This window comes from Pteropus medius, unplaced genomic scaffold (genome assembly GCF_902729225.1).
Source record: "Pteropus medius unplaced genomic scaffold, Ma_sr-lr_union100, whole genome shotgun sequence".
Classification (NCBI taxonomy): Eukaryota; Metazoa; Chordata; class Mammalia; order Chiroptera; family Pteropodidae; genus Pteropus; species Pteropus medius.
This window is the reverse complement of record NW_024349798.1, coordinates 7,370,892-7,384,493: the sequence shown is the minus strand read 5'-3', so window position 1 is coordinate 7,384,493 and position 13,602 is coordinate 7,370,892. Positions and strand designations below refer to the sequence as shown.

Genomic DNA, 13,602 nt, shown 5'->3' with positions numbered 1-13,602 from the left:
AACTAAATGATGCCTACCCAGAAGAATGACCAGGGTTGAGTTGCAGAAAGATCGCTCGGCCATCTGACATCAGAGCCACAGTGATGTGACTGCAAGAGAATAAAAAGAGCCCGAGCAGAAAAAATAAATAGATAGATAGATAGATAGATAGATAGATAGATAACAATGAAGGCAAAGTAAATAATAATAACACTCATTATAAAACTGTATTGAGCCAAGAAGAATTACTTACACAATCCTCACAAAAACCACAGTCTAGGTACTATAATTTTACCTATTATACGGATGTGGAAACTGAGGCTCAGATGAATTATGTGACCTGCTTTAGATTCCACAAGAAGCCAGAATGGCTGGGGAAGGATGAGCGGAAGGGACCACTCACGTCGGTTCCTCCCTTAGGAAAGCACGGCACGAGGAAGAAGCGTATAAAGAAATCGGACCCTTCATGTTGAGGGGAACAGAAAACGGTGCAGCTGCGGGGGCGAACAGCCTGGTGGTTCCTCAGTAAGTCAAACATAGGATGACAATGTGACCCAGCGATGGCGCTCCTAGTTCTACCCCCCAAAGACCTGAACACGGGGATGCAAACGTCTGTACACACGTTCAAAAGGTGGAAGCAACGCAATGTCCATCAACGAAGGACATTCATCCGAAGAAAGGCGGCATGGCCAGACCACAAGACATTCCTCAGCCATAAAAAGGTACAGACTACTGATATCTGCTTCAAAGTGGATGAACCTCAGAAACATCATGCTCGGTGAAATAAGCCAGACACAAGAGGCCACATGCTGTATGATTCCTTTTATAGGAAGTGTCCAGAAGAAAATCTGGAGAGAAAGAAAGTAGACTAGTAGTTGTCAGGTGTTGGAGGGAAGGAAGAATTGGGGCGGGGGGTGACCGTTTAATGGGTAAGGGGAGTCCTTTTGGGGTGAGGAAAACGTCTTAGAACTTGATAGAGGGAATGTACTAACTGCCGCGGAATCGTACATTTTAAAATGGCAAATGGTTAACTGTATACGTTATGTGAATTTTACTTCAATAAAAATACAGAAGAAAAGACGGCCAGAAATCCCACGATCTGTTTTCTTTCAAAGGAAATCGAGTGTCAGCCTGCTCAGCTCATTAAAAAAGGCATCAGTCCTGAGTGTGTCAGACAGGGGACCATCAGGACCAGCCTCGCTGAAACAAAGCAGCACTTTGGAAGTCACATGTCACTTCCAAAGCTGAGAGTGAAAGGGTAGAAGACACACACACACACACACACGAAAAAAAAAAAAACAGGTTTTCTTTCATTATGGACAAACTCTGCAAGGCATTTCCGCTCTCATTTGAATATCATGAAAATGATATTATAGATATATGAGAACGAACTTTAAAGACAAGGAAATTAGTGTGCCGAGACCTTGGTGATGTGATGAAGGTCACACAATGAGAACACGGCCAGACAAGCACCCAAACTTATGGAAATGCCAGGGACATGTACACCCCTCACCTCCAAGGCCCATGGAGGTCCCCACGAACCACACGGAAGGAGTTAGCATGCAGTGACAGCTAGTGGGGGAGGGGCGCACAAAAGCTGATCCAGACGCAGCACCCCCACCTCTCATCTTCTCCCTTCATTGAATCCACATCTCGAAATGCCCTTAGCTGTTATCTCTTACGACATCTCCTGAGATTCCTGTGTTGGCTGCATGGTGTTCATTTCTGTCAATTATTCTCCTGGATAGACTGATGCCACTCCAGTCCACTGCCCAGGCTTCTAGCCCCCTCTCTCCACTCAATCATTAAGGGCATTTTTTCATTCATTGTCACTGATGCTGGCACATGATCCATTTTAATCCTTAAAGACCTAACCTGATTCAGAGAGGCAGTGATTAGAGGGATAGCCTTTGGAGTACAGTAGCTTCGGGACTGAAACAAAATCATCACCGAACCAGCTGTGTGGTGTCAGGACATCAGCTGCAGCCCTCTCTGCCCGTCTTACTGCAAAATGGATACAACTGGAACACTTACATCAAGGGACTGTTGTGAGGATTAAATGAAATAATTCATGGGACGCTCTGGGGCCCATTGTTTAGTACGTGCCAAGTACATATTCACTAAGTGTTAGTTATTCTGTGAGGCGGTACTGTAGTGTAGTGAAGAAAGGCTGGGGAAAAGGATCTCACCACCTGGATTCAAATAACGACTTCCCCACTTGCAGTTGAGTGGACTTGAGCAAGTTACTGACCTTCTCTGAGCCCCGGTTTTCTCATTTGTAAAATGGAAATCGCTCTATCAGAATGGATGAGCATGAACATTAAATGAAATTGTCCATAAACAAGCTAAGCACAGTGTCCAACACACATATATGTGCTCAGTCACATTAGTCATTAATACTATGAGATTTATAGCAACACATGATGACTCTTGTTGGTAGCATTCATCTGAATAATCATTTCTTTAAGATGATCAAAAACATTGCAAGGCAATTAACTTCTCAATAAGCAAAATTATTTACAGCTAAGGTAAAATAGATGGAAATACATATATAGATGGAAGACAGATTAGTGGTTGCCCTTGGGTTGGGGGGTGAGGGAGGTTGCCTAAGAGAGCGGCAGAAAGGAAGTCTGAGAAGGATGTCGGTGTATATGTGATGCCCTGCTGGTGGACACACAACGGGACGTATTTGCAAAAATCTACCAAGCTATACACGACGAAGGGTGAATTTTACTGCACGTAAATTTTTTAAAAATTAACAAGGATATGGCAGGAAATCCAGAAGAAACGTGGACTGTGACAAGCAAATTTAATGCTATTACGAATGAATCACAAAAACATGCTGAAAGGTGACCTATGTAGCTTCTGGAAACGGTGTTTTGACAGGATGCTCAGACAAAGAGATCTGTACACAAACACAGTAGTTTGTACATTTGTTTATCCTAGGAGTATAGGTCAGCAATTCTGAAACTACTTTATTTGAATACTAGAGTTGAACAAATAAGTAAATATATTGTAGTGTATGAAAGTCAGTTTTCTCGCCGTTAGAGAAAAAAGGTTCCAAAAACGGGAGAAAGTTTACAATAAATCTTTGGGTGTTGCACTGCAGTCAGTCATCAGTTATAACTCATGGCTTTGAAAGAGATCCGCAGACTGACACAGAAGTAAAACAAAACACAGATGTATGTATATACATATATATACACACATATAGGTGTGTGCATGTATATGTATGTGTGTATATTTGCATACATTTGCATATGTTTACTGACAGGGCCTAGAAACCATGCCATCTCAAATAATAATGAGAACACAAGAACACAGGCTGCACAGGTATCTTGCTTCCTAAATACCACTGTCCAACAAAAGGAACCAGAGTTCCTCAGAGAAGGGGCTGATTCCAGGGATGGGTCAGTGAAATTACAAGATGAGCATGGAGCATCTTACAGTGCCAGAAAGATAGAAAGTACTCAAAAAAAAAAAAAAAAAGGTGGATGCGTCTAAAGGTCACAAAAAGCAAACAGAAGGAGCTCCCAAGAACCAAAGCTGGAATAATTTGAACAATAAAAATGACAAAATTAGATTACAGCCCAAAGGAAAATGAATATTCTTGAGTTCGCATTCATATAAACAACTAAATAAGTGAATACACGGAGAAGAATGAAAAATGCTTCCTTCCAGGTAGAAGGGATGGGACAAATAGAGAATACTAACAAAATGAACTATTGTATTATTAAGTACAGAGGGGAAAACAGCAGCCTCACAGGGCAGAAACTCAGCAGACACCTCCTCAACCACGTGATCAAGGGCGATATCACCAGGCATAAGAAACACAGATATCACGTGTCCTCCAATGTGACACACTGAGAAGGACACATCGCTTTTGTGGCATCTTTGCCAATGATGCGCAGCTTCAGTCTAATCAGGGCCAAAGGGTAGACGACCCTAAATTAAGGGATATTCTACCAAAAAAAAAAAAAGACAAGTACTCTTCAAAAGTATCAAAGTCATGCAAGACAGAAAAACTGAGCAACTCTCACAAATTGGATGAAACTGAGATATACAACAACTAAATACAATGAGGAATAATGAATTAAAAACTGGAAGAGTAAAAGGCCAATACGTAAAAACTGGTAAAATCCTAATGAAGTGTATGTTTCAGTTAATAGCATTGTACCCACCATAATTTCTGTTTCAACTATCATATTATGGTTTTCAGAGAAGATAGGAATATATATGTATCTATATATCTATATATCTATAGGTATAGAGATATAAATTTTAGACTTCTGAAAGTCCAAAAACTGTCTCAAAATTGTCTCGAAAAAGTCCAAAAACTGTCTCAAAAACATTTTTAAAATTATTTACAGCTGCTAATTCAAAAGTTTCAGGTATCCGTCCTGTAGTCTTATTAGAAATATTTCACTTATCACCCCAACTAAGTTATTGCCCTCACGTTACACCCAGAAGAAAATATTTGATCATGGTGGTAAAAAGGAAATTAGATAATTAAGAAAAGCAAAATATACAGAAATTTTTAGGGAAAACTTCCCCATGTCTTTCTCCCAAATTCTTTTACATATTTTAAATCTAACTCCTCTTAGAAGGCAATCAACTATTGCATGGTAGATACTTATTATTTCTGACCATTTGAAATGCACGACCAACATGAAAAGTGAGGTGACCTTGTTCTTTGAGTTCTAAAGGTAATTGTCATATATCTTTTGTGTTTAGTGTCCTTTGAAAGATGTCCGCGAATTTCCAGGAATGTGCACTTTCATAGTCATTTCCGGCTTTAATTTCTACACCCACTAAACTCTCACCCTTCCCAAACAATTTCCCTTTCATCCGGATCTAATTTATCTAGGACTGAAACATAGTGTCTTAGCCTTGATTTATCCACATTTACTCTCAAAAGGCTTTGGCAAGAGTATCAGACTTTACTGAAGTTCTGGAGTGCCAGAGAGGTTTTACATCTCATGCACACACTACTCGGAAGTGAATATTTAATACCCTAGCTCTTGAAAGTACTTCTTGCACCTGCCACTGGAGATTATCGTAACACCTTAACTCCACAGGCATCTCTCTTCCTCTGTCTCCTCCTCCCATCTCTTCTCTGCCCTCCCGCTTCTTCAAACTCCTGGTAATATCCATGGATGTTCTGTTTTCTCCTCTATTCGCAGGGATATATGTACATGCAAATAACAGGAATCTTGACTCAAACTTCATCAAAGAGAAATAAAATGCTGTTGGCTCACCTGAGGTAGGTGCTTCGTGGTTACAGGACCCACGGGAGCATGCTTAATTTCTCTCTTCCCTCCGTTCCTTTCCTCACCTGCATTGGCTCTACCTTCAGGCAGGCAGTAAGGTGGCTACGGCAGATATGATGGTCACATCTTATATGATGACATCCTTGTATGACAACCTCTAACCTCTAATGTAAGGGAGTATCTTCCTATAGCCTCTCATGAAGAAGAAAACTTTCATCAGCCACCTCTCAAAAGAGATATTTATCTCATCAGTGTCTAGTGTGTCATTTTCTTCTTCTTAAATCAACCCATGTAGGCCAGAATAGTGTGACGGCTCGGGATGGTCAAGGTCTGGATTCTTGGGGATTATCATGTGTGGGTTAGAACAGGCCAAATCCAGCCCACGCCAATTTGTGGAAATAAATTCTGTAAATAAATATCCATTAAAACATATCCAAACCCAATTTTTAATGTATTGCTTATAACTGTTTTTGCACTATGCCAGGGGAAGTAGTTGCGAGAGAGAACGTATGCCCCACAGAGCCAAAATCCTGGCTCTTTACAGAAAAAAGTCTGCTGATCACTGGCTTAGATTAATGACATGTTACACCTGGAATTCATCTCAACACTCATACTATCTGGCTGCTGTGCAATGGCAGAGGGATTAAACGAATGCTCTAGAAACTACTGCAGTGCCTACTACACTCCAATCCCTGGTCTAACCAACATTCAGAAACCAATTAAAGGGCTCCTCTGTTATGACAGCCCTCCCATGAGATATGGCTTAAATTCGCTTTCTTCTATAAAAGTATCATGATGGTAAATAGCAATTTTTGCCTCAGAGTCTTTCTCTGGAAAAATTCAAAGTTTGCGATCCTGTGAGAGTGTCTCTAATTTTTATTTCTTAAATTTAATTGGGAAATAAAATTCTAAAATTTAGAGTTTCTATCCCACAGTTTATCAACAATTTCTCACAAAAACCCTAGATGTGAGCCGTCCTAAACTATAATAACGTCTGAAATAAATTTCAAAGGGGTTTCATACCAATAGACAAGATGAATATGTTCTTATTATTTGTCTGATAAAAACGGTATCGGAAAGATTACACTTAAGGCAGTATTTGCGGTTCATAAATTTTGCCCCTTACCAAGAAGACTTGTGCCTTCTAACTGGTTACATTTCACTCATAAAAATGAACCGCAAACAACAGTAAGTATGATCGCAGCCACTGTTATCATTCTTAGAAGCAATTGGGTCAAAAAGCTACATACACACACACAAAGGTGCTACTTGTGCTCTTGTTGCCTTCGATTTCAAAAGCAGTCCCGCAATTTCATATTGCATGAGATTACCCCTAATTGCATGAGATGGAAGTCATATCCATCTAAGAATCTAGATTGTAAAATAACCTATGGAAGAAGAATTTACTTCCGACATTAGATCGGCTTTTAACAACAAACTTTTTTCTTTGTGACGATGAGAGGAGATGAAGGGAGAGAAAAATAATGAGAGTATATACATCTAGAGATTGACAACTAGGAAGAATGGTAAATAAAGGCTTTCTCGCCGGGTGGCAATAGTTTGAATACAGTCTTGCTTAGTCCTAAGTGAAATCTCTTTGACAGAAACCTGCTCCATTCAGAACAGCTGGATAGCAACCCTAGGGTTTCAGATCGTGATAATAAAATGTCATTATTATGCTGGCAGTGATATAGGCTTCCCGGGGGTGGGAGCAGAAGGGAATGGCCTGGCAGTGGAATAATAGGTGTAAAGAGTAGCGGGGAACATGGCCTGGCTGACTCCTCTGAATCAGTCCAAGACAACGAGCATTTCCGGAGTACACATTACATGCCAGATACCACGCCTCTCCAAATGTGGGTGAAACCCAACGTTTGGCTTCAATCTCTGCTCTTCTCTTTTCTCATACCTTTACTGTGTCATTAGTATTGCTTTTCACTGTAAGTAACAGCAAACGAGGCTTAAATACCAATAAATCTATAGGCAGCCGGTAGCCCTTGCTTCAATGGCTGGACAATATCAAGACTGTGTCTCCATGATGCTCATCATGACCACACGATGGATGCCTTGGTACCAGTCAAACCCACACAGGAGCCAGGAAGAAGGGCTGGGAAACAGTGCAAGCTACTTCTGTCTCTTTTTTTCACAAAGACAGAGGCTTTCTCAAAAAACCTTGCCTCCAGCAAATTTCCTTTAGTCTCTGCGGGAGAGTGAATCACTTATCCTGACTTCCATCCCCCTTTACATCCCTACCATGGCATGCGGACAACGCTGGATCTTAGGTTTGGCCATACCACTTGCTTTGGTCTATAGAATGTCAGGGATGTGCTGTGAGCAGAAGCTTAAAATGTGCTTTCACAGTTGGTCTTGTCTTCTGGTCCTTATGCAATTCACCACGACTCCAGGAAGTGTCTAGTCCAAGGAGGATGAAAGACACCTGGGGAAGGTCTAGACTCAGCCCATAGCTCGGGGTCTGCCATCCAGTCTGAACAAAGTAATTTACATTCATATTGCTGCAGGCCCACAGATCCATGAATAAGAAAAATATACTCATATGAGCCATCGTGCTTTAGAATGTTTTGTTACACAGCACTGTGATGGCAGTAGCTGACTGATACATTTTCATTGTCTGGAAGTGTGGACACTGGCCTCTTCTAGACACAAAAGAGGTTAGAAAAGCAAACAATAACTAATAGTGACTTAAAGAGCTGAGAGAGAAATTTTCTGCCACTTTCCAATTCAAATTTCTCTACACATCTTTCCAAACCAGCACACCCTTCTTTGTCTCTCAGATACTAACTGTATCCTCCAAATGCCCATTACGCATTTTGCTTTGAGGTGAGCTGTCTTTATTTCAAACTCTGGGCATGTAAAACTGACTTCACTCCATCTCTCCCCTCAAAACTAACTCCCCATCTGACTTCCTTAATACACATTTATTATTCCAGTGACAAATACTCAACATTTCAAGGTTAACTTTGATTTCTCTCATTGAATCCACATATTGGACAAACATTGTAAGTAACACTTATTATATTTATTTATTGAACACTTATAAGATTTTAGCCAACATTCTCAGTAATTTCCATGCATTATTGCACACCATCCTTATAGTACAAGCTTTGAAAGTGCATTCAATTTATTATCATCTTCATGATAATAAAGAATTCAAGGTTAATTTCTGCCATATAGTTATTACTGGCAGAACAGGAATATACTGTCTATATTGGGTTCAAAATGACTCCTTCACCGGGCCAAGTATTCCTAGTGAATTATTTCACTGAGCCCATACATTAACTACCTACCTTTGTATCAAATCGGTTAATCAAACATGAGAAATATTAGATTTTACTGATTCTTTCATAGTCACACCTTTAGCAAATGTCTCTCAATTTCAAAATCACTCCTCCCCTGGGCTAGATATTTTATGTGAATCATTTCAATCAATCCATCTATACATTTATCCCCTTTTATCAAATGACTTACTGGAAGACAAGAAAGAACAGATTATACTGATGCTTTAATAAATCAAACCTCCAGTATATGTCACTTAACTTCTAATCCCACTGCTCGTACCCAGGCAGTTAAAAAGTTCTTCCTTGCTTGTGCCTCCTCATTCTAAAATATTTGCATATTGCCCTCAAATTAAACTCCTTAAAATACTGTCTTCACCATCACATTTCTTCTGCTCTACCACCACAGATGCCTGCTATTAGAAGTATCCTATTTATTTATGAGAGACATCACTCAAAACCAGTCATGGGGCTTTGCCGTATATTGACAAGGCAGGTGGAAGGGGATTAAAAAAGAACATTTTTTAGAAACTCCTTAGTTCAAGTTTTTGATAGTTTCACAGCCCACTTTGCCTATCAGATCAAGTTAAAATTTCTTATTCGAGAGCCTCAAAGTGATATATCCAGCCTAGCAGTAACACTGGAGTACTGACTGAGCCTAGAGAAAGGGTAGCTGTCCCTAATCTGATATTAGGTCTGTAAGTGCAATTGTGGGGTGAGGGTGTGCGTTTGTTATAACTGACCGGGCATCCATTCTAACGACTCCGTGTGTGTGCGGTGCTCACCATGGGGAACGATGAGTATGATTCCTGTGTTGCTGCTTCTCTTCTGTTAAATGCCCTCGCACTCTCTCTGCCCACCTTTCAAGGTTAATTACACTCCCTAACTCTAGTATGAGATCTGACCTCGACATCCCACCTCTACGTTAACCCCAAGAAACTCTTCTATCCTCTGAACCCCTATCAACAGGCTGGGCATCGTCATGATGACCTTGAGACATCAAAACCCTCTCTATGTGTGCTCTTCCCCCTTCTCTAGATCAGGGTTTTGCAACCTCAGAACTATTGACATTCAGGGCCAGTTAATTCTGTGCTATGGCAGGCTGTCCCTGTGCCTTGTGCTATGTTTAGCAGCATCTCTGGCCTCTACCCACTAGATGTCAGCAGACCACGTCCCTCATTGTGACAACTAAGGATGTCCCCAGATACTGCTAAATGCCCTCTGGGGCGGGGGGGGGGCAGGCGGGGGCAGCAAAATTGCACCCTATTGAGAACTATTGCTCTGGGTTATACAATTCTCAGGACCAAGATGATTTCCACTTTTTCTTTCCCCCTTTCACGCCCGTAGCAGTGTCCTTCACCTAGAAGATACTCTGAGATGTGGTGGATCGATTTCACCTTCTCATGAATCCATCTTAATTGGAGGGTTTTGTTTTTTGAAACAGCCCAGCGGGTAGTTGTTTTAATCTGCCATTAAGTCCACAATTTCACAAATGACTGCTTAAAAATGCACATTGCTTAGGTATCAATTGTGTTTGTGCAGGATACAGAATTCTGCTTCTCCTAATAGGATCATCTTCTGAAAAGGCAATCTTTTTTTATTTTATTTTTTTAGTGCCTACCTAGGATTCCATGTTATTCTCTAGAAAATATCAGTTTCCAGGGAGGTTATTTATGAAGCTATAGAGAATTATGATGATGCTGCAAAGAGTCATGATGACCTACAGAGAATAAACCAGAGCACCAAAGAGCTATTAAGAATAATGGACTAAAAAAAAATAATGAAGAAAATAGAGAAAAACAAAAATCAGAGCGACAATTCTACCGTGATCATCTACAAAAATATACCCTGCTACCTAGAGGGCAGACATGCTTAAGATAAACAGCGATGCTTTCACAATATTTTGTTTTGGAATGAATCACATGAGGTGATTTATCACATGTGTGTGATGTTGAAGTTAGTTTGCAAAAATGGAAACTGTATTGTTAGGAGCCCAAGATACACCAAAAAAAAAAAAAAATGATTTTCAAATATAAAGGGTAAAATTGCATGGCTCCAATGGGTGAAAAGCTCTACTCTATATCTGATTCAGTTCAACAGGAGTTCCGCTCTCCTCTTTACAATTTATATAATATCCTGTTTGATGTAAAATTGAAGACAAGAATGTAAGTTATCCCTAAGCCAACTTTTTAAACTAAAATGTTGTACAAAGATTCCTGTGGCATTTCAGTGGCCCTTAAATTTTAATAATACTGATAAAATATTCTACTATCCCCAGCCAAGTAATTTTTTATCTTTAATTGGTAAGCCCTCATTTATTATTTCCAAAGCATAAAAATTCTAATATCTAGGATTTATACCTTACCCAGGCAATCGTGACTGCAAATGTATTTTTAAGTGCACTCAAAAAATAGAGAAAGCAAATGAACACTAGGGAAATTTAAGTCTGGACTACAATGGAAAAAGAATTTTTTATAACAAATATATCATCGACTATATTATGGCTGCCTCCGTGCAAAAATACCCTCCAGCAAGCTCTGGGGTGATAAGAAAGTCTTTTTACAGAATGAGATGACAAAATTAAGTCAATAGAGAATAGGTCCTCAGGAATTAGCACAGATCATTTCAAAATTGACAAAGGAGCAAACCTGAAATATGGCATGAAGATTCAGTGAAATATAAATATTACATATTGATCCACAGATGATCGATAAGTGCTTTTTTGCTGCAGGCATTTTTATTCATAAAATAAGCTTTACTCGAATATTAAAGGAGAAAAGGGGGCAATGAGTTTGCAGAAAACAAAAAGCACTATTTAGAAAATGTCCCCACTGATACTGACATTGGTTTTGTAGACAATGTAATAAACCCTTTGAGATGGCACGTATCCCTATGAAATAAAAAATTAAGTTTCATTTCTAACCTACTCTATTAGGCTGAATAATGGCCACCCAAAGAGATCAGGTCCCAATCCCTATATCCTGTAAATGTTACCTTATAAGGAAAAAGGGTCTTTGCCGATGTGATTAAATTAAGGATCTGGATGGGGAAATTATCCTAGATTATCTGGGTGGGTCCTAAATCCAATGACAAGTGTCCTTAAAAGAGAGAGGCAGAGGAAGATTTGACACTTTTAGGAGAAGAAAAGGAGGCATAAACTGGAATGATGCAGCCATAAGCCATTGAATGCCAGCAACCGCCAGGAGTTGGAAGTGGCTAAGAGCAGATGCCACCCCGCCCCGAAGTCTCCAGAGGAAGCGAGGCCCTGCCAACATCTTCATTATGACCCAGCGATACTGCTTTTAGAGTTCTGTCATCTAGACTGGCGAGAGGATAAATTTCTGTTGTGTTAAGTCACCAATTCTGTGATCCTTTGATAGAGCAGCAATAGGAAACTAACAAACCCACTGTATTTCTTGAGTGCCTGCTTTCTATTGCATCCCCAAATCCATGACTCACTGGTAATAACGAATGGCCCACGATAACACAGCATCCCTCCTGAGATTAACACATACTATGTGACCAGCACTCTGTTAGTCGCGTACACATCTGCGTTCTTTAATCCTCACACCACCACCATCTTTCAGGTGTCAGGATCTCCATTGTACAGACGTGGGCACAGTCACATGTCCATCAAATGTCAGGCTTGTCATTAAAACTCAGAGAGCTGATTCCAGGACCCTCGCCCACAACCATTCTGCTCCACACCCACACGCACGTGATTCCTTCTCGCAAAGAGCAAAGGAAGACAGAGACACGTGTATTGCATTAAATTCACTGACTGTTCATATTACGCGGAGTCCCTAGTCATTAAACACTCTTCATAGAAGTAATGGGTATGCTGGTCACTCTCTTCACTGGATATTTGACTTTTTGATATATTAAATTTTTATATCAAGAGTGAGCCTAACATTTCCACTAGAATGAATAGAAATAGTAGCTGTACGTGACATGATAGTTGAGGTTTTAATAAGCCTAATCCTAATTGGCAAGGCAAGGAATACAATGATTTGGGGGCTAAGCATTGCTAAAACTGAATGAAATTTAAGTTCCAGGGAACCGGTGGTGTCATGAATTATCTCAGTTAATTAACTATTATCTTCTCAGTGTGCAAGGTAGGTAATGGGACCTGGAAAATACCATCCATCCATCCATCCATCCATCCATCCATCCATTCGTCCATCCGTCCATCCATCCATCCATCTTCAGCTCTCTGGTTCTGCCATCCAGGGACCATCCTCCTGTCCTCTCAGTCGTGGCTTGTGGTCTGGTCACCAGCAACCTGAATCTCCAACCTGGGGAGGGCCTCAGAGTGCGGGGCGAGGTGGCCCCAGCACCAAAAGCTTCGTGCTAAACCTGGGCAATGACAGTAATGACCTGTGTCTGCACTTCAACCTTCGCTTCGATATACATGGAGACACCAACACTATTGTGTGTAGCAGCAAGGATGGTGGGGCCCAGGGCACCGAGCAGTGGGAGTCTGCCTTCTCCTTCCAGCCTGGAAGTGCCACGGAGCTGTGCATCTCCTTCGACCAGAGATCATCAAGCTGTCAGATGAGTACACATTCAAGTTCCCCAACCGCCTCGACCTGGAGGCCATCAACTACCTGGCGGCAGAAGGTGACTTCAAGATCAAATGCATGGCCTTTGAATGAAGCCAGCCAACCCATGGCCCCCAATAAAGACAGCTGCTTCTGTTTCTTCAGGACAAAAAATAAATAAATAAAGGAGTAGGGGTGTTTTAATTACTTTACAACATATGTGCTTCCATGAGTGATGGACCATGCCACTAACAGATTTCTGAATGAAAGTCCAGGGACCACTACCTGCTCTCTCATCAATGGTCAACCCATTTCTACGTGCAGGGGCAGTTACTCATTGTTTATAGGAGCACAGAACTACCTACTACGTAGTAAGGTAAAGAAATCAACAATGACAGCTTGAATCTTTTAGAACGTCTACAACTTGAGACAGTCATTTCACTTTTTAGAACTTGTCTGAAGGAGACAGACAGATGCTCAAAGATCTCAGTTCAAGGATTTTCATCGCAGCTTTAATGGCTA

The 13,602-nt window shown here is 40.7% G+C and overlaps 1 pseudogene across 1 annotated transcript; it reads left to right on the top strand.

Annotated features, from left to right (window-relative positions):
- Positions 1-539: 539 nt before the first annotated feature.
- Positions 540-13,230, top strand: LOC120620509 (galectin-1-like; annotated as a pseudogene). Its single transcript, XR_005657923.1, has 2 exons — positions 540-757; positions 12,770-13,230. The product of XR_005657923.1 is annotated as a galectin-1-like (transcript).
- Positions 13,231-13,602: the final 372 nt, after the last annotated feature.